The 26,940-nt window shown below is 37.1% G+C and overlaps 1 protein-coding gene across 3 annotated transcripts in view; it reads left to right on the forward strand.

Moving 5' to 3' along the window:
* The window catches only part of Tulp4 (TUB like protein 4), a 199,148-nt gene that overhangs the window by 33,854 nt on the left and 138,354 nt on the right, over positions 1-26,940 (forward strand). The window lies entirely within an intron of this gene.

Below are 26,940 nucleotides of genomic sequence, written 5' to 3' on the forward strand. Positions count from 1 at the left end.
GATTTTGTTCTTTTTTTTTTTTTTTTTTTTTTTTTTTTTGTCTTTTTCGCTTTTATCGGTACTGGGGATCAAACTCATGACTGCCTGCTTGCAAGGCAGGCGCTTATGCCACTGAGCTAAATACCCAGCCCCTATGCTTTGATTTTGTAACTTGAACAACCATTTCTAAGGACAATATGTAACTTATCAACTAGTAATTTCTTACTGTTAATGTTTTTCTTTGAAGTTCTGTATTCTACCCTTTTTTCTGTTTTATCTTGTTTTTCTTTTTTCTTTAAATAAAAAAAAGAAAACACAAAACTGTACCACAAAAATAATCTTTACTTCAATTATCAACACCTAAGGCAGTTTTCACACATGAAAATAGCATATTCTCTACACAAATATCACTCATATACACGTATTTTCTTTTTCTTTTTGGTAAGGCATACTTGATACCTTTTTTTTTTTTTTTTTTTTTTTTTTGCATACTTGATATCTTGATGGGCTTCCTGTTTTCTTTTTTTTTTTTTCCAGACAGAGTTTCACTATGCAGTTCGGGCTGGCACTGAACTCACCCTGCAGCCCAGCCTTGTCCTGAACCTACCGCAAACCTCTTGTTTCAGCCTACTGAGCACTGGGGCCACAGGCATGCACCACCATACCCGGGTTCTTCCTGTTTTCGTAGGAGGTTCTTCTCAAGTTTCACCTGTCTGTTCACGAGTCTGCTCCAGAATTCTTTTGTGGAGTTCTTTGGGCAAATATATATTGTTCTTCCTCTGTTGTAATTGATCACTTATCAATCCTGGTCCCAAATCTCTAAGAAAACTTTCCAGTGATATTTTGTACTTGTTATTTTATTTGTAAATTATGAAACTATTAATGCCTGGCATGTTCAGGATCACATAAAATACAACTGTTTGCTAGTGCTTTGTATTTGAAGTAGCATCATAGTTGCTGCATAGCTCATTAAGAACATGTACTCTGCCTTTCATTTTGGTATAAAATGTCCATTTCTGGCATCCTTTGTGTTGAACTGTTGGTTTGCTTGTTTTCTTAAGACAGTGTCTCACTATGTAGTCCAGGCTAGCCTTGAACTCACAGGATGGATCCTCCTGCCTTAGCCGGGGTTTATAGGCACGCACTACCACACCTAACTTCACTATTAGTTTTGTCATTATGGTGCAGTGTTGACAGTATTAGTATTACTTCATTTTCCTTCACCACATGCAAAGCCAATGTTAGATCTTTCTGAAATCCGAAGACTGTATTATATATTTCTCCATCGTAAACTTGCAACATTTTCTTGAGAATCTCTATTTTGTTTTTATATCGTTCCTGTGCTGGCCAACTGGTGTTCTTTTATCAAATGTAACATCAATGGGTAACTAGTGAACAAATTGTTAAATGTGACATTTTGGTTGCTTTTCAAAATAGGTACAAATCTGTTCACAAAGTCATATGTTTATTACTACATGGTTAAAATCTGATGACCAAGTTCCAGGATAAATTTTTATATTCAAGGTATAAAATGTCTTTACATATATGAGGGGATATATTTTTATACCATATTTAGAAAGTTTATTAGGGATATATTGTGGAAAGCTACAACTGTGAGTTGATGCAAATTGTCAATTGACATGTATTTGGATGGTATATAAATTGCTTGACAATTTGAAACAGAGCTTTCAAAAATGCACAAATAGCAGCCAAATCATCAGATTTTTTTTTTCTTGACAGGTCTTCTTGTCATCAAAATGTAGGCAATTTTGAAGAAAGCCAAATTTCTTGAGTGTCATTATTATTCTACAAATCTCAATGCCACATCTGTCACTTTTCCATAATCCTGTAGATTCTGATGGTGAAAATGGTAAAATCCTGCTGTGTTCAGATGTCATGATAAATATATTTTTTATTAGTATTGGTCCATACAGAACATTTACTTGTATTTCATTATTAGTGTATTTTATAATATTTTGTAGCATATTGTTCATTTTGTCCATAACATAGTTTCCAACATTGAGTCACAGTGTTGGCGTTCTACCCAATAGGTTTCACTTTGGCAAGAACCTGATAATGTTTTCTGATCTAGTTTTAATGTTGGATTTTTCAGGTATACATAACCAATTTGTAGTATTTTTGACTAGTCAGACATTTATTTACATGACTTCTTTTTCTAACTTGAGTCAAGATCTTCGTTCTGTACTTCTCTCTCATATCTTGCATTGTCTGATTATTAGAACTTCTTTGGCTTACATGATCCAGGTTGTCATTGGTAACCAAGTCACCTGATGACTCACTTTCAACCCCCTTCCAAAGTTGCAAAAGCAGATTTTCATGTGACGTTGTAGTGATTTGGGCTAATTCTTCAAGGGGCAACATCACTTCAGTTCCACTTAGTAGGGGTCACCTTCTCCCTTGTGACCTCTCAGACTCACTCCAGGACTGAGGATGCCTGATTCCCAGTTTCCTTGGTTCCCAAGATCCTAGCTTTCCTTTTCTTTTGGTGAGCCACTGGATTGCAAACATAGCATGCATGGTTTCATTCCAAACCCAGAACTGTTTTAATTAGTTTAACATCTGCTAAATGCTTTGAAAATAGAAAGCAACAGATAAGTATTGGATAATGTTAACAATTACAGTTAATTGCAAGCATTTCTATTAATGCTAGTTTTTGTCTCTTTTTCTCTGTTCTACTTTCTTTCCAAGGTTCGCAAATTCTTGAATTCATCATTTGTAATGATTAAGTAGTATGGTTTTTTTTGTTGTTGGTGGTGAGCTATTATTTGTTTAAACATTCAATCTCAAAAGTGGGATCAATAGGATTAACAACTTGAATAGTTTAAAATTTTTTCTCTATGTTTCTAGATTCCTTTTGAAAAGATTGGCAAAATGAATGCTTTTTTTTTTGTTTTTTTTAAGAGTTCTGGAGTCAAAAAAAAAAAAAAAAGTTCTGGAGTCTAGAAGCTTTGAATCTTATGAAATGTCATTAGCAATAAAAAAAAATAGTACTGTAGGGTAGGAATATAATTCAGAGGCACAGTGCCTGCTTGGCAAACATGAGGTCGTGAGTTTGATTCCTGATACTGATCTAGGAAAATGAAACTCCTGACCTACTATGTGATAGAACTGGGGGGGGGGGGAGGACCAGTGGCGGCGGCTGAAAAGATAAGAAGTACGCAATATATGGGGCTGGGGATTTAGCTCAAAGGCATAAGCGCCTGTTTTGCAAGCAGGCAGTCGTGAGTTCCATCCCTGGTACTGATAAAAACGAAAAAGACAAAAAAAAAAAAAAAAAAGAAGAAGTACGAAATATAAATAATCTTTATTTTGGGAATGCGGGGAGAGACACCCCCGACCCCTGGGGTGTGGGGTGTGGCATCTCCACCTCAGGCGGCGATCTCTCTGTGGAACACGTGGAGTGAGGCACATAAGTAGCCTCAGCCTGGGATGGAACCTAAGGAGGGGGGGCATTAGGGATGTACAGGTAGCCCATTGGTCTTAGTTTGGCGCCAGAGGCAATTCCTAAGGGTGGGGGAGATAGGAGCTCCTTGGCTTTACCAGCTACAGTATCCAGCCTGGGCCAAAACCCTTTCACTATGTCCAGTACGAGTTTGTATTCTCTAAAATCGAAGAATAAATTTTAGGAACAATGGAGGTTAAGAGCAGCATATATTTTTTGAGAGAAAGAAAGCTTCTGTCTGAAGAGAGACAAAGGGGTCCGGAGTGGATTGCTAAGGACTGTCTTTTCTAGGTACTTTTATAGAGCAAAATCATGAGGGCTTAAAAGTGGGGGAAGACTGGGAACTCACAAAGCAGGTGGGCATAAGGTGGGGCATAACTATAGTTAGCTAATAAGATTCAGGTAAAATTGATTACATTAGGGACCAATGGGGAAACCAGTCAGGAAAGCTGACATTCCTAAGGAGCAGTGACTCTTCCTTAGGGAGATGGGATGGTGACTGCAGGCTTCCTCTGGGTGATAGGGAGCTTTTTAGAATATCAATCGTCAAGATATGGATGCATTTGTTTGGTCTTTTGTCTGGAGGCCTGGCCCACAACAGGAGGTGTCAGTCTCCCCCTGCAGTTGCCAGGTATCTGTACTGGCTCCATCCAGTACCTAGCCTCACTGCCTATAATATTTTTAACTAAGCTGCCTGCAACAGTACCCCCCCCAAAGTAGTACTGTATATCATTGCTTTACTTTCTATTTCATTTTAATGTTGACAAAGCTATAGAAGTGTCATTTAGGTTGACTGATACTGGTTCCTTAATTTGGGGCAAACAGTATATTTTATTGTGGTATTTATCATGTTTCCCCTATTCTTTAAAATACTGTTTTTTTAAGTATTAATGAAAAATACCCTTCTACTTTATCACTTATTCTCTTAAGAGTCACATTTAGCTTTATTCTAAAGTTAAGTTCATAAACATTTTAAAATATTCTGTTTCAAGTAATAAAGGCAAATAAGAGTTTCTCATTTTAAAACATTCTTTGTTTACTTAAGTTTTCTGATTTTATTATTTTTGATTGCTAATTGGGCTGAAGCTGAGAAAAAAATTTCAGGCCCCAAATAAAGATCAGTCAGCTAGAAATCTTGGCTGGGATGGCATTGCTAAGAAGTGTGACTGACTTTTTCCATTTCTTCAACCTCCTGTTAATGCAGGGGAATGAAACGCCCGACCTACTAGGTGTCCAGTACGAGTTTGTATTCTCTAAATGAAGAATAAATTTTAGGAACAAAGGAGGTTTAAGAATAGAACATATTTATTGAAAGAAAGCTTCTATCTGAGAGACAGACAGAAGGGGTCCCAAGTGGGTTACCAAGGACTCTGTCTTTTCTGGGGACTTTCATAGTGTAAAACCACAAAATGAAAACTGGACATGGTGGCGCATGCCTGTAATCCTAGTACTTGGAAGGCTGAGGTAGGATTATCGCTATGAGTTCAAAGCCATTTGGGGCTACAAAGTGAGTTCAAGGCCAGCATGAGCTGCATAGTGAAACCCTGTCTCAAAAAGACCAAAAGCAAACAAACAAAAACAAAAACCAACCCAACACAAAGTCAAGCAAGTCTAAAGTGGGGAAGACATGGGAACTCACAAGGTGGGCATGAGATATGGGACAAACTATGGCCAACTAATAATATTAATTGCTCAGATAAAGTTGATTAAATTTGGGACAAATGGGGAAGTGATTCATGTAGCAAGTAGGCATGCTTAAAAAGCAGTGACTCTTCCAGTAGGGGGTTGGTATGGTAATTCCTGGCTTCCTCAGAGTGATAAAGACCTATTTGGAAAACTAAAATTCTATAGTCCTATCTATTCTATAGCCCTACCTAAAGAATGATGCTTATCCTTAGGAAGTATGTGGGTACATTTGATTTATCTTTTGTCTTGAGGTCTAGCCCACAGCAGAGGTGTCTGTCTCCCCATAGTTGGAAGGGATCTGGCCTTCTGCACTGGCTCCTTTGAAGACCCAGCCCCATCATTGACTGTCCATAATATTTCTGTCAGAGTCAGTTGCCTGTAACAGTCTCCAGTAGGATGCTGCTTATTTCCCTTACCTGCTTCCATAAGGTTCTTTGCACCAACTTTTTAAAACACATTTCAAGGCTGCAAATTAATTGAGCATACAGTTTTTTAGTATTCTAACACTGTAACATTCATCTTGAATTTATCACAGTATCTTCAAAGTTAATTTTTGTGAATTAATTCTTAGTTCTTGTGAAATGTAAGAACCTTGCAACAGTCTAGTTCCATTCATCTCTGCTCCAGTCCTTGCGCTCTTTTCCTGTCTCAGCTCTGGGTGAGATTGGGACATTTGAGCAGAGCGCAGTCAGGAGCAGCCATCGCTGTTAACAGTATATCCACATTCACTCTGATTTTCTATTAGAGTGGTAGTTAACTGTTGTTTTTAGGAAATATTTTTTTTTTGTCTTTTTCTTTTTTATCGGTACCGAGGATCAAACTGCGACTGCCTGCTTGCAAGGCAGGCGCTTATGCCGCTGAGCTAAATCCCCAGCTCCCTTTAGGAAACATTTGAAAAGTTTATAAGTAGTATGTGTTTCACAGCTTAAGAATTGCAGTGGGCTTTCCCTTAAAACTGAAAGTAGAGCCTGAGGTTCCTGGAAGAGAATTTTTAAAGTTCATTTAATCATTGTACCAGATTGTCTGTTTTCCTGAATTCTGCTCTTAATTAGAGGGTTAGTGTTATATCATATTGAAGTAACAGTGAAACCCTGGTTTATACCTTGCTCTTCAACTCACTTAGCATTTTAAGTATTTTTCCTCTTCTAGAGGCACAGGCAACTTATTTTCTTTTAAAAATTATATGTTTTCATTGTAAAAGAAATGTATGGGGTTAAAGTCTTAGTTTTCCATGCTTCACGGAACATGTCAAGATGTCTTTGGCATATGAAGAACCAGCTGTTTATCTCTTCTACATTATGCATCTTTTTCTTTCTAATAAAAAGTATATAGTCCTATCTAAAGAATGTATGGTACCAATTTCCTTATTTTAGAGGTTGAGTAATTTATAGACAAGTCTGTTAACTCTACATAGTTCTAAAAGTTTAAAATATTTTCCAATTATTAGCATAAATGTTTAGTTGTCTTAATTTGCCTCAAGAATACTCAAATTCTGTAGCTTTGAAAAATCTACTAGTTGAAAGACTAGTTAGAGGTTACTTTTATTGATCTGTAAACAGAAGGACTCAAAGCATCGTTAAAATAGCTTTGTTGCATAAGTGTCCCATGTCTAAAAATACTCAACTGAGTGGCATCAGCACTTGCCCATGGGCACGAACAGACACTCTCTGGTATTTGTTCTGACTCTGACTACAGACTGTTCTGGATCACTTCCAAAATGGTATTTCATAGATAATAGTGACTTTGTTATAAAGTCTCATACTGTTGTTATTACTAGTAACATGATAGACAAATCATTCTTGGTGTCTCTCTAGGTTTGAATAGTCAACACTAAAGAGTTTTCATAATTGTGTTTATACTTCGCTGAAGTCTTTGGTGCCTGAAGTTGTAGAATATGTATGTATACATATAAGTTAAATCCATGTACAAAGACTTTTTTTGTGTGTGAATCAAGTCAGATTAGGGCTTGTTAGGGCCAAGGAAGGTATCTAGTTATATGCTATTTGAGTGTTCTGATTTAGAGATAAGTGTTCTAAACTAGAGTCAACATAGGTCCCTAGAGAGGGTTCTTCTTGTCTCAGTCACTAGTTTGTTATCAAACCTATCACAGATCCATTCTTCCTCTTGGCTTCTTGTTTTTTTGGGGGTGTGGGGGTTAAAATTATTTTGTTGAAGTATATCATCATTAGTAGATTTCGTAGTAACGGTGGAAACTAAAGCCAATTGGTTGGTTGGTTGGTTGGGTCATTTGTTTACAGTGCTGGGGATGGAACCCAGGACCTGCCTGAGTTTATTAGGCAAGAGTTTAGCCACTGAGTGCCATCAAGGAAAATGACTTTATGTCATGCTTACTCTTCCTGGGTATGGGTTTCTGGGTTTACTGCAGTTTTCTCTTAGGACCTTGAAAATAACATGTTATTTTCTATTAGCAGTCATTTTTGCTGTTGAGAAGTATGCTTCCAGTTTAAATATTATTCCCTTTTAACTCTTCTCACTCTGGTAGTTTTCAGTGTTTTCTTTTTATCCTTAATGTTCTGCAGCTTTATGGTCTGTCTAAAAGGACATATCTTTCTTCCAAGTTGCTGCTGGGTACTCAGCTGTGAACTTTCAATGTCAAGATTCCTGTCTTCAGTTCTGGAAGATTTTTAGAATTCATTGAAATATACTATGACTTTCCTACCACACTTCTAACATCATTTCTGGAAATCCTATTAGATGTTTGTTTTTTCTCAGTCTGTCTGTTGTGTCACTTTCTGTGTGTGTTTTATTTCCTTTCTGTACTCTGAGTGGTTTTCAAGTACTAATTTTCTCTTTGCCTGTGGCTGGTGTTGAGTTTCTTAGTCTGTTGAGCTTTTAGTCAATATTTCTCATTTTCAAGATTTCTAATAGATTTTTGTTTTCAAATCTACCTCTTGATACAGTATCTGATTTTGTTTCGAGAAGAATTTTCAAAAAATTTTTTTCATATCTGTGTTTTAAATACATTAAGGTTGTTTTCAGTTTCCCGTTTTGTTTTCTTTTTCTTTTTTTTTTTCCTAGGTTCTACGCATGCATGAGTCTTTTTTTATTTTAAAGAGGGTAAGATTAAATGTAACAAAGCAGAGCAAAACAGATCATAAGGAAACAATTTTAAGAAACACAAATTTCAAAGCAAGTCCACTGGAGATCTTCACTGTCTATCTTATTGTCTATAGTTTTCTTCCAAATAGTTGTCTCCATCTTCACACACATTGAACACATACTGAACATTATAGAACTAATCTAATCATAACAGAATGATGAAGGCTTTTTAGGTCTTCAAGACCTGACATTGGAGAAGTCGATAATGACTGCCATAATGTCTCTCATTCTCTTCAAAGTAGCTGTGCTTATCTTTACATGTGCTGAAATTGAACATAAGAGACTAGACTAATAGCACTCTGAACAGTGAATAATAGTATTGCTAGATTTTATATCATAATGCTACAGAATTAGCACTGGGTATCTTAGTGTCTCTTCTTCAGAGTATCTCTTCATTACATGGTGTGTTATATAATCTGTTCCTGTAAACTGTTTAGAAATTCTTCCCATGTGTGAATCTCTACATGTATATCAGTTCTTTCTGTCTTATAGGGAAAAACAGATCAAAACAAAGACAAAAAAACAAATTCCTAGAAAAACATGTAATGATAAAGACATATAAAACCACAATATTAGGTGATCTACATTAGTTACTATACTTTTTCTTGTTATTTTCAATAGAATTGTCCACATCATCAGACATAATATAATTGAATATAGCATTGCATAGCTATTTTAATAAAAACACAACTTGGGAGACATTGTAGGACTTCAAAAGCAGTTAATAATCAAACTGGAAATGGGTATCTTATTACATCTTGTCATCTTCAGAGTAGTTGCCTCTACTCTTAGACTTGATACTATCAAGCATTCCAAGTTTGAATAAAATCAGTCAAGGCAAAACGGTCTAACAAACCAGCTTCAAATAAGATCAGTCATAGTAAGACAATATAAGTAATACAGGGCTTCAGGTTAAGTTAATAGGAAATTAAGGATAGTTACCGTGGTATATCCTGCTATTTTGGGGATAGCTGTCTGGGCCCTCAACTCTAGTCTAAGTAGACAGACTGGAACAAAATAAGATCAAACTAAACAGAGTGATAAGACTACTGTGACTTTTAAATCCTGATACACTATTAACAATGTCCTCTGCCTTCCTTTTTTAGGCAGTTTCTCACCTTTCCCCTTCTCAGGATGCTTTGTATATTTTGGGTCCCACTAGCTCCTTTAGTTTTTAGATTAGGGGATCAACCCGTTATCTATCTGAGTGGTGCTGAACCTTTTTACCCCTGAGCTTGATCTTGAGCTGTATTCCTTTACTTACTAAAGCCACAAGGTTTTCCTTCCTTTTAGCTGTGTAGTTCTACACAGCCCAAAAGTTCATAACTTTCCAACCTATCTGCGGCTGCTGGACGAGTTGTCCCTATTTCTCTCTGGCTCCCTGTCACATAGAGCATCGTTTTCTTATCTTTGACTTTCAGTTTATTAACCCCTTTTCAGGTTGACTATATTTCCTATTCAGAGCATCTTGATGGATCCTGCCTCTTAATCTACTCTGCCCGTGTTTCTTTTTGTTAGTGTATCAAAGCTATCTATGTTAGAGATTATAGCCTACCTTCTCTGCCTCATCTCTGCTATTTTATTTTTCTGCTATTATTTGTCCACTTTGCTCCTTCAGTCCACTGTATGCCCTGTTCATTGAGGCCTCTCTGCCACTGTTGCTGGAATCCTGGTATATTTTTTTCTCTCTCTCTAGAATGTCCTTCAGTATTTTTTGAAGGGTTGGATTGGTGGCCGTGAACTCCCACAGTTCTCTTTGTCTTGGAAGCATCTTATTTCTCCATTAATTTTGAGAGAAAGTTTTTCAGGGTACATCAATTTTGGTTGGAAGTTATTTTCATTCAGGGCTTGGACTATTTCCCCCCAGGCTCTTCTCGATTTGAGAGTTTGTGTTGGTAAGTCTGTTGTTATTTTGATGATTTTTCCTTTGTAGGTGATCTGCTTTTTTTCTCTGACAGCTTTTAATATTCTGTCTTGTGGTAGATTTCTGAGATCTTGATTATTATGTCTGGGTGTAGATCTATTTTGCTTGGAGTTGGTTGGAGTTCTATATGCCTCATTTATTTGGATATCATTTCTTTTTCCTATGCTTGGGACGTTTTCCTTAATTATTTCTGTGAATAGCCTTTGTAATTCATTTGTGGTTACTCCTGCTTCTTCGCTCATGTTTTTTTATTCTTAAGTTATAGATCTTCTTGTTGTCTTCTAGCCTTTGAATTGTTACTTCCTGGTTCCTTGTTATTTTTAATAGGTGTTTTCTTTCATGATCACACATTGTAAATCTCTCTTCAAGTTTTGAAAGGCTAACTTTAGTTTCTATCAAGGCATTTTGCCAGCTTTCAATGGAGTTTTTAATTTCCTGGTAATCTCTTTGGATCTGTTTCATGTATTCTAGATTTTGTTTATATTCTTCACCAAAGGTTTCTCTTCTTTTTCTGGGTTCCTCCGTTCTTCCATCTGTGTCTTTTTGAGAGGGGCTTAGCATTTCTTTTATTAATCTTTTTATATCTTGCCTCAGTTGGCTTTTCAGTTTTAAGTTTGTCTATGAGGTTCTGAAGGTATTTCTTTATGTTTGCTGTTGTTGTGGCCAATATTGCATGATTGCTGCACTGGTTCTCTTCTGTATTTACCTCTCCTGGGCTTATTTTCCCAAGGTCAGCAGCTGGAGGCTTTTTCTTACTTCTTTCTCTTGTCATGTTTCTGGTTTCTTTCCAGCAGGTGTGTGGTCGAGGTGTCAGGCTCTCTCCATGTTGCTTATGGTTTTTCTGAAGCGTGCTGGCTGGAGTTTTACTGCCCTCTCTAGTTTGCTGTTATCTGAGGTACATGCAGGGTACTATGGGCTAACCACTCTTCTCTGAGTCAGTAAACAGGCAAGTGCCTTCAGGAACTTAGGCTGTGCTATGGTTGAAGTCACAGGATTGGGACAGTTTCGTCCCTGGCTATTGGGTCCTGATAAAGGGCATGACTCAGCCCAAGGTGATCCGGCCAGTCCTCTCTGAGCCATGGGTGGCTGACTGATGCCACCACAGCTCTGGACTCTGCTCAACTCCAAGATGTCTTCCAGCCAGCCTCACCCGCCATGGGACCCAAATTCCAGCACTCACCGAGAATTAATGCAGCTCTCCACCTTGGCTCCACTCCATGCTGTGCCACGTCCTCCCACCAAGGGCCCGGGACTCACCAACTCCTGTTACCGGCGGCCATGACTTAGCGTGACTTTGAATTGTCCAACTCCACAGGGCACCCTGCACAGTGTGGGATGGGTCTCAGTGAATGCTTGGGGCTCCATACCTCCACCTGCATTTTTCTTTCCTCTTCCTATTTTTCTTTTTCCTTCAGTTTCCTCCTGGGGTCATGAGAATCCCTCTCCACTCATCTGGCCCTCTCTGTGTTGTCAGATTTCAGCATCTGAACTGTTTTTCCTAGAAAGGCAATCTACCCAGCTACCTAGTAAGCTGCCATCTTCTTGTCTCTCCTATTTTGTTTTCTTATGATTAAAAAATCTTCTGATGTTTTTGTCAGTCTTTCTTGAAGTTAGTTTCTCTCAAGAGTTTTGGGTTTTGAATTTAAATGGAAGTCTGTCTTAAATGGGAATTTTTGTCTCTCTATGTGCCGGTGGTTTACTGTAGTTTTAGCTTCTTTTCAGGCTCATTCAGAATCAGTCTTATTTTGGAGAGTAAAGCTGTTGCTCTTCTTGATACCGAGGGTGACGTAGCTCTTTCCCTTAGGCAGACTACAAGCCTATCTGTTCCCTGTGCTGCATCAGGCATGTGACTTTTATTATCTTAGCCACAGGTCTGGGTGGTGGTCACTGAAGACTTTTACTTTTTTTTCCATAAGTGGTGATTTTGTACTGTGAGCCCGTTTGCCTTTACTCACCATACTCAGCCTCTTGTGTGTGCTGATGGTTCCACTCCCCAACTTCTGAATCACAGAGCTGTGGCTTCAGCCCAGTTGGCAATCTCTGATATTATTTTGTGTGTCTCATTTGTTTTGTTTGTAAACATGACTTTACTCTTCTTTCCTAAAAGTATTTTATCTATCATTGCTATCATTTGGACTGAATGGTATTTAAAACCTGAATTACAGAGGCATCCTGCCCAGAAATTTTTTGTCTTTGTATTATCATCCTTACTAAATAATATTCAAGGTTCCTTCCAGCTCCACACATTCTAACTTCCTAGATATTCCAGACAGCATAAGAAGTTGCTCGTGAAGTAGATTTTTGGCATATGATTACAATCACAGATACTTTTATGATGGATTTGGCCAGGCCAACTCATAAATCATTAATCTCAAAAATGTCCAATGGATTGTGGCTTCTACAAAATCTTTTCCAGTATTATTCCTAGGTATTATTTTGAGGGGGCCTTTGAGGCAACAATAATTTTTGAATAATGCATTGGATCTATTGACCTATTAGCCACATCTGTGAGGCTAGAGCTGGTCATCACCTCTTTTTCTGTCTTTTCTTCCCTCATGACTTCAGAAACCTGTATGTCCCTGAAGCAGCTTCTAAGGAACTGAGGGCTCCTTTTCATTTGCTGCCTGGAAGTTGTAATGGTTGTTCAGTGATCTGATTCTCTAACCATGACAAAGGGGGCTCAAGAAGGGAAGGGGTGGGATTGTTTTCAGTCAGAAGATAGAATTTACTTTTTTTTTTTTATAAGCTTCTGAAGTCTCTTCATGGTGTTTTGTGAATAATGTTTAATGAAGAACTGCCAAAATTGCAGTTAATATTTTTTGAAAAACAAGTTAGCAAGGAAATAGCCATATTTGTTTAAAACTTAAGGTGTGGGCCACTATGTAATTATCAATTAACGATTTCTTACTGTTTATTTTTTCTTTGAAATGTATTATTTCTACCCTTTTTCTGTTTTGTTTATGATAGAACTGTGGGGGACCGGCGGCAGCTGAAAAGATAAGAAGTATGAAATATAAATGACCTTTATTTTGAGAATGCTGGGAGAGACACCCCCAATCGTGGAGTGGGGGCCTATATTTAGCTTAGGTTAGGGGTGGTGCCTGAGGGGGCATTAGGGATGCACAGGTAGCCCACTGGCACTAATTTGGCTCCAGAGGTAGACTCCTAGGGGTGGGAGAGATCGAGCCCCTTGGTTCTGGCTGAGGCTTTTCCAGTTACAGTGTCCGGCCTGGGCCAAAACCCTTTCAGTTTATTCTTTCTTTAAATAAAAAAAAAAAATTAGAAAGTTCCCAGGGAACATGATATTCAAAGAAAAAAAAAACTTAAGGTGCAGAATTTAATTAAAAAAATAGACCTATAAATGCTGATGCCAAACCCAAAAACCTCTGTAACATATAAAAATAATTGGCTAATTTTTAAAAAATTAGATTAAAGTATTTAAAACTTGTACATAGCATACTAAGTTTGACAAATGAGAATTATGAGAAAATATTTGATTCCAGATGGCTTTCTGAGGTCCTCTTTTGGTTAGCCTTCTATGAAAGAATTGTACGTGGCTACAGTATCTAGGGAAGTAGGTGGTGTTGGAGAGGAGAAGTAGTGAGGGCCTATTATTAGGGAAGAAGGAAGGAGGAAAGAGGCAGCAGCAGTAGTCTGAGAGATGCTTGACCAGTGACTCCAGCATACACAGGCACCATCTTATTTTCAAAACAGATGTCAGGGATAATGAGTTTGCATGTGGACATTTGAGCTGTCCGTGATTTTTCTTTTCCTTGATTCCGTTGTCCCTTGGTTGGTTTGTCTGCAAAATAAAAGATTATGATTATCTACAGAATGACTTTCTATAAAATGTTTTAATATTTTGAATTAAAAATAGATTCATTGTAAAATGATTTATAACAGAATTGACTTCTCTTCAGCTGAACTGTTTGACTTAGTGTAATGTTTTTAGGCTTTTGACTGTGTCTGTTAGGCCTTCTGTTGTATGTATAAAAGTGTATTGGGTCTCCATTTCTGTAGTGTTTGATGGCATTTATGAATGAGACTGATAGTAGCTGTTGTAGTCAAGGTTTGTAAGGGAAACAGTTTAATACAGGGCACATAATTTATAGGATTATTTTTATAATATTCACCCAAAGAGTCAAATGCAAAGGAGTGTGAGAGATCTGTGCACACAGTAGAGACCCAAAGAATCCAGCTGAGGGACTGGATCCCATGACAATGACCTGCATAAGACTAGCTGAAGACCTGGAGCTCATGGGAATGCTCCCCTCACATCCACCTGGAGGCCTAGAACTCATGACAATGTCTCATGGAAGTCTGTCTCACAAATCTGTGCTGGGAAGACCCCAAGGTCAGTGGGGGTAGCTAGAGAGTCCTCACCAGCAGGACGAAGGATTTATGGTACTAGGCTAAAGGATCTGCATAGGAGCTAGGAAGTGACTCTCAATGAGCAGAGCTCCCCCAAAAGAAACGCTGCCATCCTCAGCAACAGTGAGTTCCTCTGGTAATGAGAACAGCTGAGTTTATATCAGGAAAAACAGTATGACAAGCTTTTTCAGAAGAATCAATAGCACTCCCTCTTTCCCTCAAGTTCTCTTTTTATGCTGTTGGCAACAATCCTTAGGTGGTCCTTCCACTCAGCAACCACACTGATTCAGTTCAGCTGGGTGTCAGAAGTGGACCACCAGTTGTCCACCACAATGGTATAAACATTCTATTAGAGCATCACCCCCTGGGTTTCCCTAGTTAATTTCTTTCAGTTTCCTGAACACAGAATCTCAGTCTCAAAAGAAAGGGAACATCAGAGATCCATCTCTGTTATCAAATAATTCTAGGATGGGCTGGAGATTTAGCTCAGCGGCATAAGCGCCTGCCTTGCAAGTGTGCAGCTGTGAGTTCGATCCCTGGTACCGATAAAAAAGACAAAAAAAGCAAACAAAAAAAAAAAGGATGTACAGTTTAGAGATGGAATTTATGTCCTTCTCTCCCTCCTTCTCTTTCCTCCCTTCTTCAAAATTATATAATTGCTGATGATGGGACAAGCATGAAGTTTGGATGTTTTTATCCTCACAGTATTTTCACAGTATTAAATTATCCATTCAAACTAGTACAGTGAATCCTTATCACACATTTTCAGGTCTCTATGTGACTGTAACTTTGCTAATAAAGAAAGTGCCTTGATGTTTTACTTGTTTTGAAGGTGCTTATTGGAAATTATTTTATGGTTCCAAAAAGCCACTGTAGAATATATGGTACCAAGTTGCAATAGGTGTCTCCTTTTTATCTTACTAGAATCAGTTTAAAATATACAAGTAAATTTTTATGTAAAGGCCATAATTTCAACTCAACCAGCTTCCACCTTTGAAAAGTTCAAGGGAAAATGTCAGGATAGACAGTAAAACAAAGCTGTCCATCTAGATGGATGCCCAAAGTCCTGTTCCCACCATGCCTGTCTCTACAATGGAAACTGAGTCAAAGCCTCTAGAGGGTCTATTTTCTTCCTTTGTAAAATGGTATTTGTCGTAATGGTATTTGTCATATTTACAACAAGGAAAGAGCTACAGAAAATAAAGGCTCCCCTTTATGGAGTTTATGGCCTCTGTCTGCAATAAACTTGAACAATACATGGTTTCATTGTTTTTGCTGCTTCATTTCTCATATTCTGAAACAGTACAGCACGCTATAACAATCAGAAAAATATTGAGCATAAATACAAAGAACTAGGAAATCAAGTTGATATTTAAATTACATAGTAGCCATCATGGAAGCTGTTTATATCTTCTCTCCTTAGTGTGCACAGTAATACGGAGCAGTGCTTAACCAGGTTGGCCCTGTAAGAACCAGAACATTAAATATAAGTAAAGTTGTGTGGGAGCTTAAATGTATAAAGGACTAAGTCAGGTTTTAGAGAGAAAGTTCTGCTGAGTGAAAGCATAGAATCTAGTAATAATTGTGGTAACAGGAATTATAACAACAACACTACTTTATGCCTGCATAGCTCTTTTTGTGTCAGTGGCAATAGTCTGCTTTTTACATGCATAAATCTACCAACCGTTTGAAACAGGTGCTTTACTAGGAAGTTGAGGTAGTTAAGTGTCACGCTTCTGGCAAGCAGCAAAATGGTGACTTGGTGGTCTCTACCACTTTTCCTGCTTTCTGGTACAATCTTCATTTGAAGAGGCATAGGTTCAAAATCCAAGATGACTTTGTCAGGGTTGCTCTGAATAAACAGTTGCAGAATGGAGTATGTACCGTTGTACAATTGGATGGTCATTATTTTAGGTGGCTTTGCACCTGAACTAGACTTGAAAAATAGTGTGTTCCCTTCCATGTACAGACTTGGAGTTTATATCTACATGGTAGTCTTGTTTTCATGAAACTCATGCTTTCAAAGGAAAGGGTATTTGGTTTAAGCTGGTTATAGCAGCCTTAGATGGCCACAAAACTTATTCATCTGGAAGTCTATTAAAGCTCTCAGTCCATGTGGATTTTTGCTCAGGACTTCATGATACTCATCTTGGGCTGGATATGAATCTCAGTGGTAAAATTCCTGCCTGGCTTGCACAAGGCTTTAATCCTCTTATTCACCATAAAACACAACCAAACTGAACAGAACCCAAAATCTTACCAGCTAATTACTTGGTAATCTGACATATTTTCACTGGATTTTTCCTTTTGATATATTTAGCAGATGTTTATTGTGTTCCAGTAAAGGAATGTATGGATTTAAGACATAACTGGTCATTAGAAACCAGGTAGGTTCCAAATTGGGAGGCAGATCAGAAGACATTGTCAACAAGAATGAGATTTGCAGGATATGCAGTTATTTTAAGATGGATATAAGAAAGGCATACTTTGTTTTGAAAGACGTAGCAAACTAGAAAGCTGATAAATCTTCATGTTGACGTGTTCTTGCTGTTTGGGAAGGTTGGTTGCACAGACTTTCCTGACTCATTTTAATAGTACTATTAGGAAACTATTAACAACAACAACACATAGGCCTGCTTGAATGCAGTGCTGATTTTCCAGGAGTGAATTGCAAGTATGATTGTCTTGCAGATATGGATGGTATTTTGTGGACTACACTACTTTTCTGAAACAGGAAAGAAATTAGGGAAGAATTATGAAATTCAAGATGATAACTACTTCATTAGTTTCCAGGATCAGGTTTCCATTTTGTGTTCTATTATGGAAGCTCTGCTAGGTGGAGGGGAGGGTTGTTACATTGATGGAGGGGGAAGTCAGGGGTTTTGATCGCAACCTCCCATGAATGTAAGTAACACAATTTATACCTCCTTTCTCCAGATAATTTCAGAAATTGTTTCACCTTTTACTACCTTAGAAGTAGTTGCAGTAGTCACTTGTTTACATTACCTTTCTCCAACAGTAGTAATACAGTGAATATAGGAAGTATCGTAGGGTATCAGCTCCCATTATGTAAGAGCTCATGGTCTCAGCTTTTCAGCAGTGAATTTATTTATGAGTCTTACCTCCTAGGACTGATTATGTGTTTGATTTAAAACATCTGAAATATGCCATTTTCTCAAAGTAGCTTATTAAGGACTTTTTTGATGTGTTTATATAGTTATCAAGATGTTATTTCTCTCTTTAAAACTGGTCTTGCTGTACTTACATAAATTAAATGTAAAAAAAAAGTCGGATTTTCATATACAAGTAAAGCAGTTAAGTGTGTTGCCCAGATTGGATTCCTGGGCTTAAGAAATCCTCCTACCTGTCTTGCAAGTACCTTGGTTTACAGAATTTCTTTTTTATTGGTACACAGGAATACCATTTATTTTTTGTGTGTCGATTTTATATCCTGTTACATTGCTAAATGTATGTATTAGTTCTAAGAATCTTCCATTGGGATTTTTTGGGTTGTCTGTGGAAAAGATTATGCCATCTGCAAATACTTATAAACTGAGTACTTTCCCTTTTTTTTTCTCTTGCCTGATTGATCTGGCTAAAGGTTTGAGTTCTGCGTTACACAGAAGTAGTGATAGTGGATGTCCTTATCATGTGCTTGATTTTGGAGGAAAATGCTTTGGTTTTCCCCCATTTAACATGATGGTAGTAAGTTTGCCGTAAGCAGTTCTTATCAAATTGAGATAATAGGATCAGGGATATAGCTCAGTGGCACAGTGCCTGGCTAGCCAGTTCATGAGTTCAGTTCCTGGCACAAAACAAATTGAGATAATATCCTTTTGTACCTATTTTCTGTAGGTTTTTGTCATGAATGGATGTTGAATTTTGTCAAAGGTCTTTTCTGCATCTATTGAGGTGATCATGTGAGTTTTGTTTTTTTGTTTATGTGTTATATTACATTTATTGGTTTGTGTATGTTGAACCATCCTTGCATTCCTGGGATGAAACCTACTTGGCATGATGTATGATCTTTTTTATTTATGTATTTGTTCATTAAGACAAAGTCTTAGTAAGTTGCTAAATTGCTTGTGGTAGGTTTAAGCTTGTGATCTTCCTTCTGTCTCCCAGGGTGCTAGCGTCCAGGCATGCACCACCATGTGCAGCTGATGATTTGTTGCATTTTGTTTGGCAATACCTTGTTCAGCATTTTTGTGTCTTTGTTCATTAAAAATATTTATCTATTGTTTTCTTTTTCTACTGGGTTCTTGTCCAGTTTTGGAATCGGGGTAATGCTAACTTCCAGGAATGAGTTTAGAAGTACTTGTTGTCTTTCATTTTTATTAAAGAATTTGAGGAGTATTGGGTTCTTAGTGTCTCTTAGCCCTCAAATGGCCTTTCTCTATTTAGCAACCATGCCTTACATGCAGTCAGAACACAATACCAGAAAAAACACACCTGAGCCAAGTTGTGTGTGCACTGTTGCATCAATGGGGCAGTCTAATGCAATAAGGATCATTAGTATCTGAACTGGGATGATTAGAATTTAGGGACATACTCATCTCTATACATTTGTTAAGAGCTGTGGCGCTTTTCCAGGTTGCGGTTAAGAACAGAGAAAAGAGCTGTCCTTGCTTAGAAGTTCTTGTCAGTGTGGCAGGCAGACATAGCACAGGGAGGGGTGGCAGTGTCTGTGCCACACAAAAGGCCTAGCAGGGTTTCCCAAAAGTGAAATGTTGCGATTCACTTGAATGTTTTGCTTTGATTTTGAGTGAGCTGACAGAAATAACAGTTGGCAAGAAAATAGATACTTTATATGTTTTTAATTGATAGTGAATTCTCTCCCTCTCAAAGTAGCATTTATTTAATATAGCACCATCATTTTATCCCAGATTGTTGACAGACTTTGTAGCTAGCTAGGCTTTATCATCAAAGACATCAATTGTCAGAGGTTTTCAATCTAAAATTTGTGAATAATGGACAGTAGAGTTGCATTCCAAGCATATGGTGCTATCATTTTTTTTTAATGGACTTGATGTTCATTAGAGTTGTAGGATATATTTTAGAATATGGAGGAACAATGAATAAATTTGTGATCTCCTATGTTCTACATTCTATGATAGAAAAGTAAATACCTGTCCAAGAAAACCAGTTTAGGTATATTTATTTATTAGAACTGACAGCAGTGTAGATTCTTTATCTTTGTAAAAATTCACCTGGTGTAAAAAAAAAAAAAAGCCTCAGATGACAGATACTTCACTTCATTTTAATGAAGCCCCAAATAGAATGAGTTGCTTCTTAATACCTTGTGTTCACTTGGATTTGGTACCATTATGTTTGATTACATGTAACAATTATTATTCACATGCTTGTCTCTGTAGACCATAACTTTTTCTCAGGTGAGGGACAAAATTTCATTTTTGTCCTTAGTATCTGGAATAGTAGACACTTGTACATGTCTTTAGAAAAAGCAGGAGTATGAGAAGAAGGCAGGTATGTTGGTCTAGCTTAAAGTTTGGACATTGTGGTGTCTCACATGTTGTTCAAAAGCCTCCACAGGTGTCACATTTGTCTGTTGTATTAAACTGACCTTTATGAGCAAAATCTTAGAAACAGTTATGGGATCTCAAGATCAGGAAAAATGTTTGTATATATGTCTGTCTTTTTATTTTAGGGCAGTAGTCAGGGTACTTTGTACCTACTCATCTCATCTTCCACTTCCTTAAGGAGCAGAGAGGAAGGAAGTGGTCTTGGTGGCCTGTGAAGTTATGAGGACTGTTTCTCAAAGTGTGAATTGCCTAATAGTTGAATGGAGAAACAACCCTCATAACATCATGGTATCTTTTACAAGCCCATGATAGACTCCTTCATTTTTTCCTTTTCTCTTGCTCCTCTAAGCAGCAAGGAGAATGAGAAAGCTGTGAAGTCCAACAGACTTGCCACCCCTTGCTGGTTTTATGTTGATGAAATTAACTTTAAATCTCTGAGCCAGGTTATCACTTCTGAAATTATGGTGATTAATAAATAAGATCTATCTCACAGGTTTTCAGCAAAGATGAAATGAGATTCTTTAGATAGCATGTTATAGGGCGAGCCACTTAGCCTGGACAAATGACAATTCCTATCTCATCATTAATAATCCTTCTGTAAGCCATGAGCCTTATGGATCATTAATGCTGGCATTTATTTGAGAAGTTGAGATGTTACTACAGCAAGAGTTGACATATTAATTAGAACAAACCCTTTCACATAAGCCAGTCAAATGGTACATGCCATTAATCTTGAGAAGTTAAAAAAGAAGTGAGACTATACCAAAAATTGAATGAGAATTTATATTCAGAAATCAGGGTGATAGCAAATTTAGCCACTGATGGGTCATAAGAAGCATTTGCTGAATAGTTTTTTGAATCTGAGCTAAATACAACCCATCCTGTTCAGCTCCCAGTGCAAAATTCTATGGCCATTAAGATGTGACTCAAACTCAGTCCAGTGACTTCAAACCTGGGTTACTTTTCACTGCTCTGTGCTGCTCCCTTACTGTTACTTAGAAAACTACCATTACTTATTATACATTCCACTGGTGTGGAGAATAATAAAAAGTCTGTTTTTAGTAAAGTCTGTTAAACCTTTCATCTAGTCCCCACTGTAGACTGAAATTGATTATTCTATTTTTGTGGTGATTATAGTGAAAGAATTAAAAAATACACACATAGCAATTAATGTTACACCTACTTAGTTGTTTTCAAGGTGTGATTGTACATTCTTTGAGTTGAAGTGGTTGCCTATTTTCAAGGTCATGGATAATTGTAAGGAGAAGGAACTTAGAAAAATGAGAAGAAATGGGCCCTTAGGATTCTAGGATGGAGAGGACATTCATAGGTACCCCAGATGGAGATGATAAGTGAGTTCACAATGATGGGCAGTTATGCTTTGAGCTGCCCTTGAAAGTTGTTGGCAGAGACAGGAGAGCAAGGCAGACTATTCTAAGTATGAAGATATAGTGTGGGGAAAACCTGAAACAAGACTAGTGTGGCAACTACAAATCAGCAAAGGTTATCTGTATTCGACCTTCACAGTTACTAGTATATTTTTACCGGGACTGATGAGATGGACCCTTGGTAGCCCTCTTTAAAGAGTTCCAGGTGTAATGACTATATCTAGGAGTTGAATGGGCCTGAATAAGGTTTTAGAAGAAAACATGAGTCAGAGAAATAGTTAGATTATTTTGCAGCATAATACCAAAGAACCAAACATTAATCCCAAAGCCTTGGATAGGGAGGTTGGGTGTGTCAGTGACTGCTGATTCAGGTTAATGGGAAAGGGAACACTAATGAAATTCTGTGGACTCTATACTAGCCTTCTCAATTACAGTGATCTCAAATACTACAAATACTGATCTTTATAGCATGCAAAGCCAATTCTTTATCTGTCTCTTTTTCATGAAATAGTATGTACTATGACACTTTAATTTAGAACTTTTCACTTTTAATATAAGAATTTCATGCCTGGCAGGTACTGTGCCGCTGAGCTAAAGCCCTAGTGTTATACCTTTTTATGTGTTGGCATTGGTTGTTGTTTCCCCTCAAACTAACCATTTGAATTTATTGACGTTACTAGCTACTGTCTAAATGAGGTTGCTGTGATATTATAACCCCAGATAGGCATGAGCAGTGACTCTGTGTTAGTCTAAGCTGTTAGGCCTGAACGTGGTTGTGGCTAAAGGACTCTGGTAGCAAGACACTGTGGGGCACCTTGGAATGCTATGGCTGTTGGCTCAAAGGGTAATCCAAGGCTCATCTCATAAATGTTTGGAGTATGTTTAATACAGAGTGACCACAATTTAAATGATCTGCTTGGAAAACTTCCCAAAGGTAGCTTTAGAAATTCTGAAATCAATGCCAGATTATATCTGCAAACCCCAAAGCCAGTAAGAATTACCATACTTGGCTGAACTAAGCATACTGATGTGTTCATTTGAAAAGAAGTTGCCCTTACCTGCCTTGTGTGAAGTTGTAGTAAATGCAGATGTTTGACTATACCTTTCAGACATGACCAAAAAGAAAAAGAGAAAAGCACGTTGTCCCCTATCGGCTTTATGCTAACCAAAATTACCATTATAATAAAAATATAGTATCAGCCTATGATGAGAGTTCGTTACACGTAAAATATTTTAAGACCATCGTTACTTCTTTTGCTTGCACCTGGCTACCATTATGTATTAACACATCTGCTGTCAGACTTCTAGTTTGGTGCCTTTATCGTTAGGTTGAACCATAGATCATAACCACAGATAATGCTTTTGGTCAAAATAAGAAACACTGTAGCAGAAAGAATATGGTTCTGGAGTCAGTAGAGCCAAGGCTTCAAATACTGATTTTCAGGGCTGGGGATTTAGCTGAGCGGCATAAGTGCCTGCCTTGCAAGCAGGCAGTCATGAGTTCGATCCCTGGTACCGATTAAAAAAAAAAAATACTGATTTTCAAATTACTACATGTATCATCTTAGGAAACCTAACTTTGAACCACAAGGGGCTTATATACTAATATTCATAGTTTAAATAGTACACATATATCATATCACATATAACTGCATAATTAGTATATATTTATAGTATATGCATACATATCACACATACATACTGTATGTATATCACTTAGTACAGTGCTAGGTATAAAGGTCATTTTTATTTTTATTTAAAAAATTTTCTATTTTAAAGAGATTAAGATAAAAGAGGACATAACAAAGTACATCAGAACAGAACAAATTAAGCAACACAGTATTTCACAAGACAAACCAGATATAAACAGTATCTACCATAATGTCTCTTTCATTGAAATAGTTGAGCGTACCATCATACACAATAGTATCAAACAGAACAAGATAGTATAAAATCCTAAAGAAAGTGAAAGTATTATAGGGCATTCAGAACCAAATAACAGAAAACAAACAATGATTAATATATTTTCTCATTGCCAATAAAAAATTTGTTTATATTACCACACATAATAAACTCCAGTAAGATAAACATAATAACAGAACCAAGGGAAACAGAAGAACAAAAGTATGGTAGGACTTCAAAACAAGATGATATTAAATCAGTACTGGCTATTATAATGTCTTGTTTTCTTTAAAATAGCTGTTCATACAATCACAGATAATAAAATCAAACAACAAAACATTCCAACTAATGAGGGGAAACATTATAAGGCTTCAAAGCAATGTAATGGGGAATCATGATTGCCACAAACTTTTATATACTCTTACCATTTCTTACACTAGGGAAACTACAATATTTATACATGTGAATTTGATTTATTTCATTTACGAGTATGGTCTTAAGTTGAAGCCATTTATTTATACATATCTCAATGTGATCATCCTTTATAGCTAAATAGTACTCCATTGTATAAAAATACCACAACTTTTTTATCCATCCCTGAGTTGATAGACGCTTAGGTTATTTCCAAGATCAGGTTATTACACATTGTGCTACTATAAACATGGGTGCACATATATCACTGTGGTATGATGTTTTCAGTTCTTCTGGGAATATGCCTAGGAGCGGAATAGATGGACCAAATGGGACTTCCAATCCTAGCTAAAAAGATTTCTCAAAAATCTCCAGGTGGACCTTCACAATGCTTGTGGAGTCTGTATTCCCACCAACAGTGCAGGAGAGTTCCTTTTTCCTCACAGACTTGCCAGCATTTGTTGGTAGTTTTCTTTTTTGTAAATTTTATTTAAGGAGAAAAGAAAAAAAAAAAAAAACAGAAAAAGGGTACAAGTCATACAGAATTTCAGAAAGAATAAACAGTGGGAAATCACTAGTTAACAGATTACATATTGTTATCTTAGAAATAGTTGTTCAAGCCACAAAACCAAAGCATACAAAGTGGACTCTCAAACAGTGAGACTGCAAACAGTTTTGTTCAATGATCCAACAAAACTCAGTAATATGGTTATCTATCCTATATACTTAAATATATATGCAGTTATATCCTTTAGAGCACTTTCTTTTCCTTTCTTTTGTACAATGACAATTACACATTTTGGGTTTTATTACTCGCACAGTTCTTATTACTTTTTTTTTGAAGAGAGTAAAACCAAATGTGACATAACAGAACAGAGTCAGTCAAATCAAAAGGATGGACATAATAGATAATATAAAAACAATATACAAGGTGATCAACAATGGTTACCATACTGCCTCCTGCTATCTTAAAAAGAATCGCCTATATCATCAGTTATAATAAAATTGAGCAAAACAGTAAAGAATAAAACCAAAACATTGGAGACATTACAGGACTTTAAAAGAAGATAATAGTCAACCAGAATGGGCATCATAATGAATCTTACTGTCTTCACAGTTGTTGCCTATACTTTCGAATTTGGTACTATTAAGCAAAGCAGGATAGGGGAAAATAAGTCAAAGCAAGATGGTGAGGGCAATATAGGGTTTCAAATCAAGTTAATAGGAAATCAAAGTGGGTTACTATAATGTATCCTGCTATTTGTTATTTATTTTTCCCTTAGTTAAAAAGATAAAAAAATAAATAATTAAAAAAAGGAGATTGAGATAAAAGAGGGCATAACAACAAAACAGCGCAGGTCAAAGCATAACCATTTAAACAAAATAGTGTTTCACCACAAGATATCCTGACATGAAAGTAGTCACCATAGTGTCTCTTTCCTTGAAATCTTTGAGTATAACTTTGTATACTGTAGCACCAAACCTATCAAGACAATGTAAAACCATTCAAGAGAATGACTGTATCACAGGGTATTTAGAATCAACTATCAGAAAATAAACAATGGTTTCTTTATAATCTCCTTGTCTATAAAAGTTTTTGCTTATATATACATATAATAAAATTCAATAAGATGCAACTTGTTAAGACCGATGGAGACAGAAGAATAAAAGCTTGATGGGACTTCAAAACAAGATGATACTAAATCAGCACTAGCTATTATGATGTCTTCGTTTTCTCCAAAATAGCTGGTCCTACCATCCAATCTTCTCTGCCTCATTTCTGTTGAGCTCTTTTTCTGTCGTTTGTTGTCAGTTTGTCTTTTTCATTTCGCTTTCTGCTCCATTCATTGTGGCCTCTCTGCCACTGTTTCTGGATTCTTTGTATTTTTCTTTTTTAGAATATCCTGCAGTATTCTCTGTAGAGTTGAATTGGTGGTTGCAAATTCTCCTAGTTCCTCTTTATCCTGGAAACACCTTGTTTTTCCATCAATTTCTAGGGACAGTTGTGCAGGATATATCAATCTTGGCTGGAGGTTATTATCTTTCAAAGCTTGAATTATTTCCCCCCACGCTCTTCATGATTTGATGGTTTGTGTCGAGAAGTCTGCTGTAATTCTGATGGGTGTTCCCTTGTAAGTGATCTGTTTCTTGTCTCTGACAGCTTTTAATATTCTGTTCTTATATTGGATTTCTGGAATTTTGATTGTTATATGCTTGGGTGTAGCGCTGTTTGGGTTGTAGGTGGCTGGGGTCCTGTATGCCTCATATATCTGAGTATCTTTACCTTTTGCTAAATTAGGGAATTTTTCCTGCATTATTTCTGTGAATAACCTTTGTAGTTCATTTGTTTGTGTCCCTACTTCTTTTCCGTTCTTAATTCTTAAGTTATAGATCCTCTTATCATCTTCTAGCCTTCGTATTATTGCTGTTGGTTATTTTGTTATTTTTAAGAAGTTTTTCATTTCATGCTCCCACATTATAAATCTGCCCTCCAGTTCAGATAACCTATGCTTAGTTTCTTTCAAGCTGTTATGCCAACTTTTGATATAGTTTTTAGTTTCCTGGTAATCTCTGAACCTGCTTCACCTATTCTATGTTTTCTCTATTTTCTCCATCAAACAATTCTCCCCTTTTTTTCTGTTCTTCCATTCCACCATCTCTTTTTTTCTTGGGTGGTACTTAGCATTTTTCTAACTATTCTACTTATATCTTGCTTTATTTCATTAAATACTTCTCTTTTGAACTCGCCTATGAGGCTCCAGAGATATCACTTTGTATCTATTGGTGCTGTGTCTGATATTGCATGTTTTCTGTACTCATTCTCCTTTGCATTCACCTTTCCTGGATCAGTGTTCTCAGGATTGGGGACTGAGGACCCTTTCTTGTTGCTTCCTCTTCCCATACTTTTTGTTCCTTCCATACAAGTGAATATAAGAGGCCCAGTTTTTTTTCTCCTTGTCTGTTACAGTTTGTTTGAATTGTGCTGGCTAGGTGTTTCTGCCCACTGCAGTGTACTAGGGAGACACAGACCTGGGCAGCCTATGCTGGGCTCGCCCCTCCAGGTCAACCTACCGAAGGCTTCACTGCTAGGGTGCACCTCCAGGCACTGGACCTGGTTTGGGCTAGCCTACTGGGTCTTAGTAAGCAGCGTCA

Source organism: Cavia porcellus, unplaced genomic scaffold (genome assembly GCF_034190915.1).
Source record: "Cavia porcellus strain 051 isolate PalLab524CR breed Dunkin Hartley unplaced genomic scaffold, mCavPor4.1 scaffold_22, whole genome shotgun sequence".
Classification (NCBI taxonomy): Eukaryota; Metazoa; Chordata; class Mammalia; order Rodentia; family Caviidae; genus Cavia; species Cavia porcellus.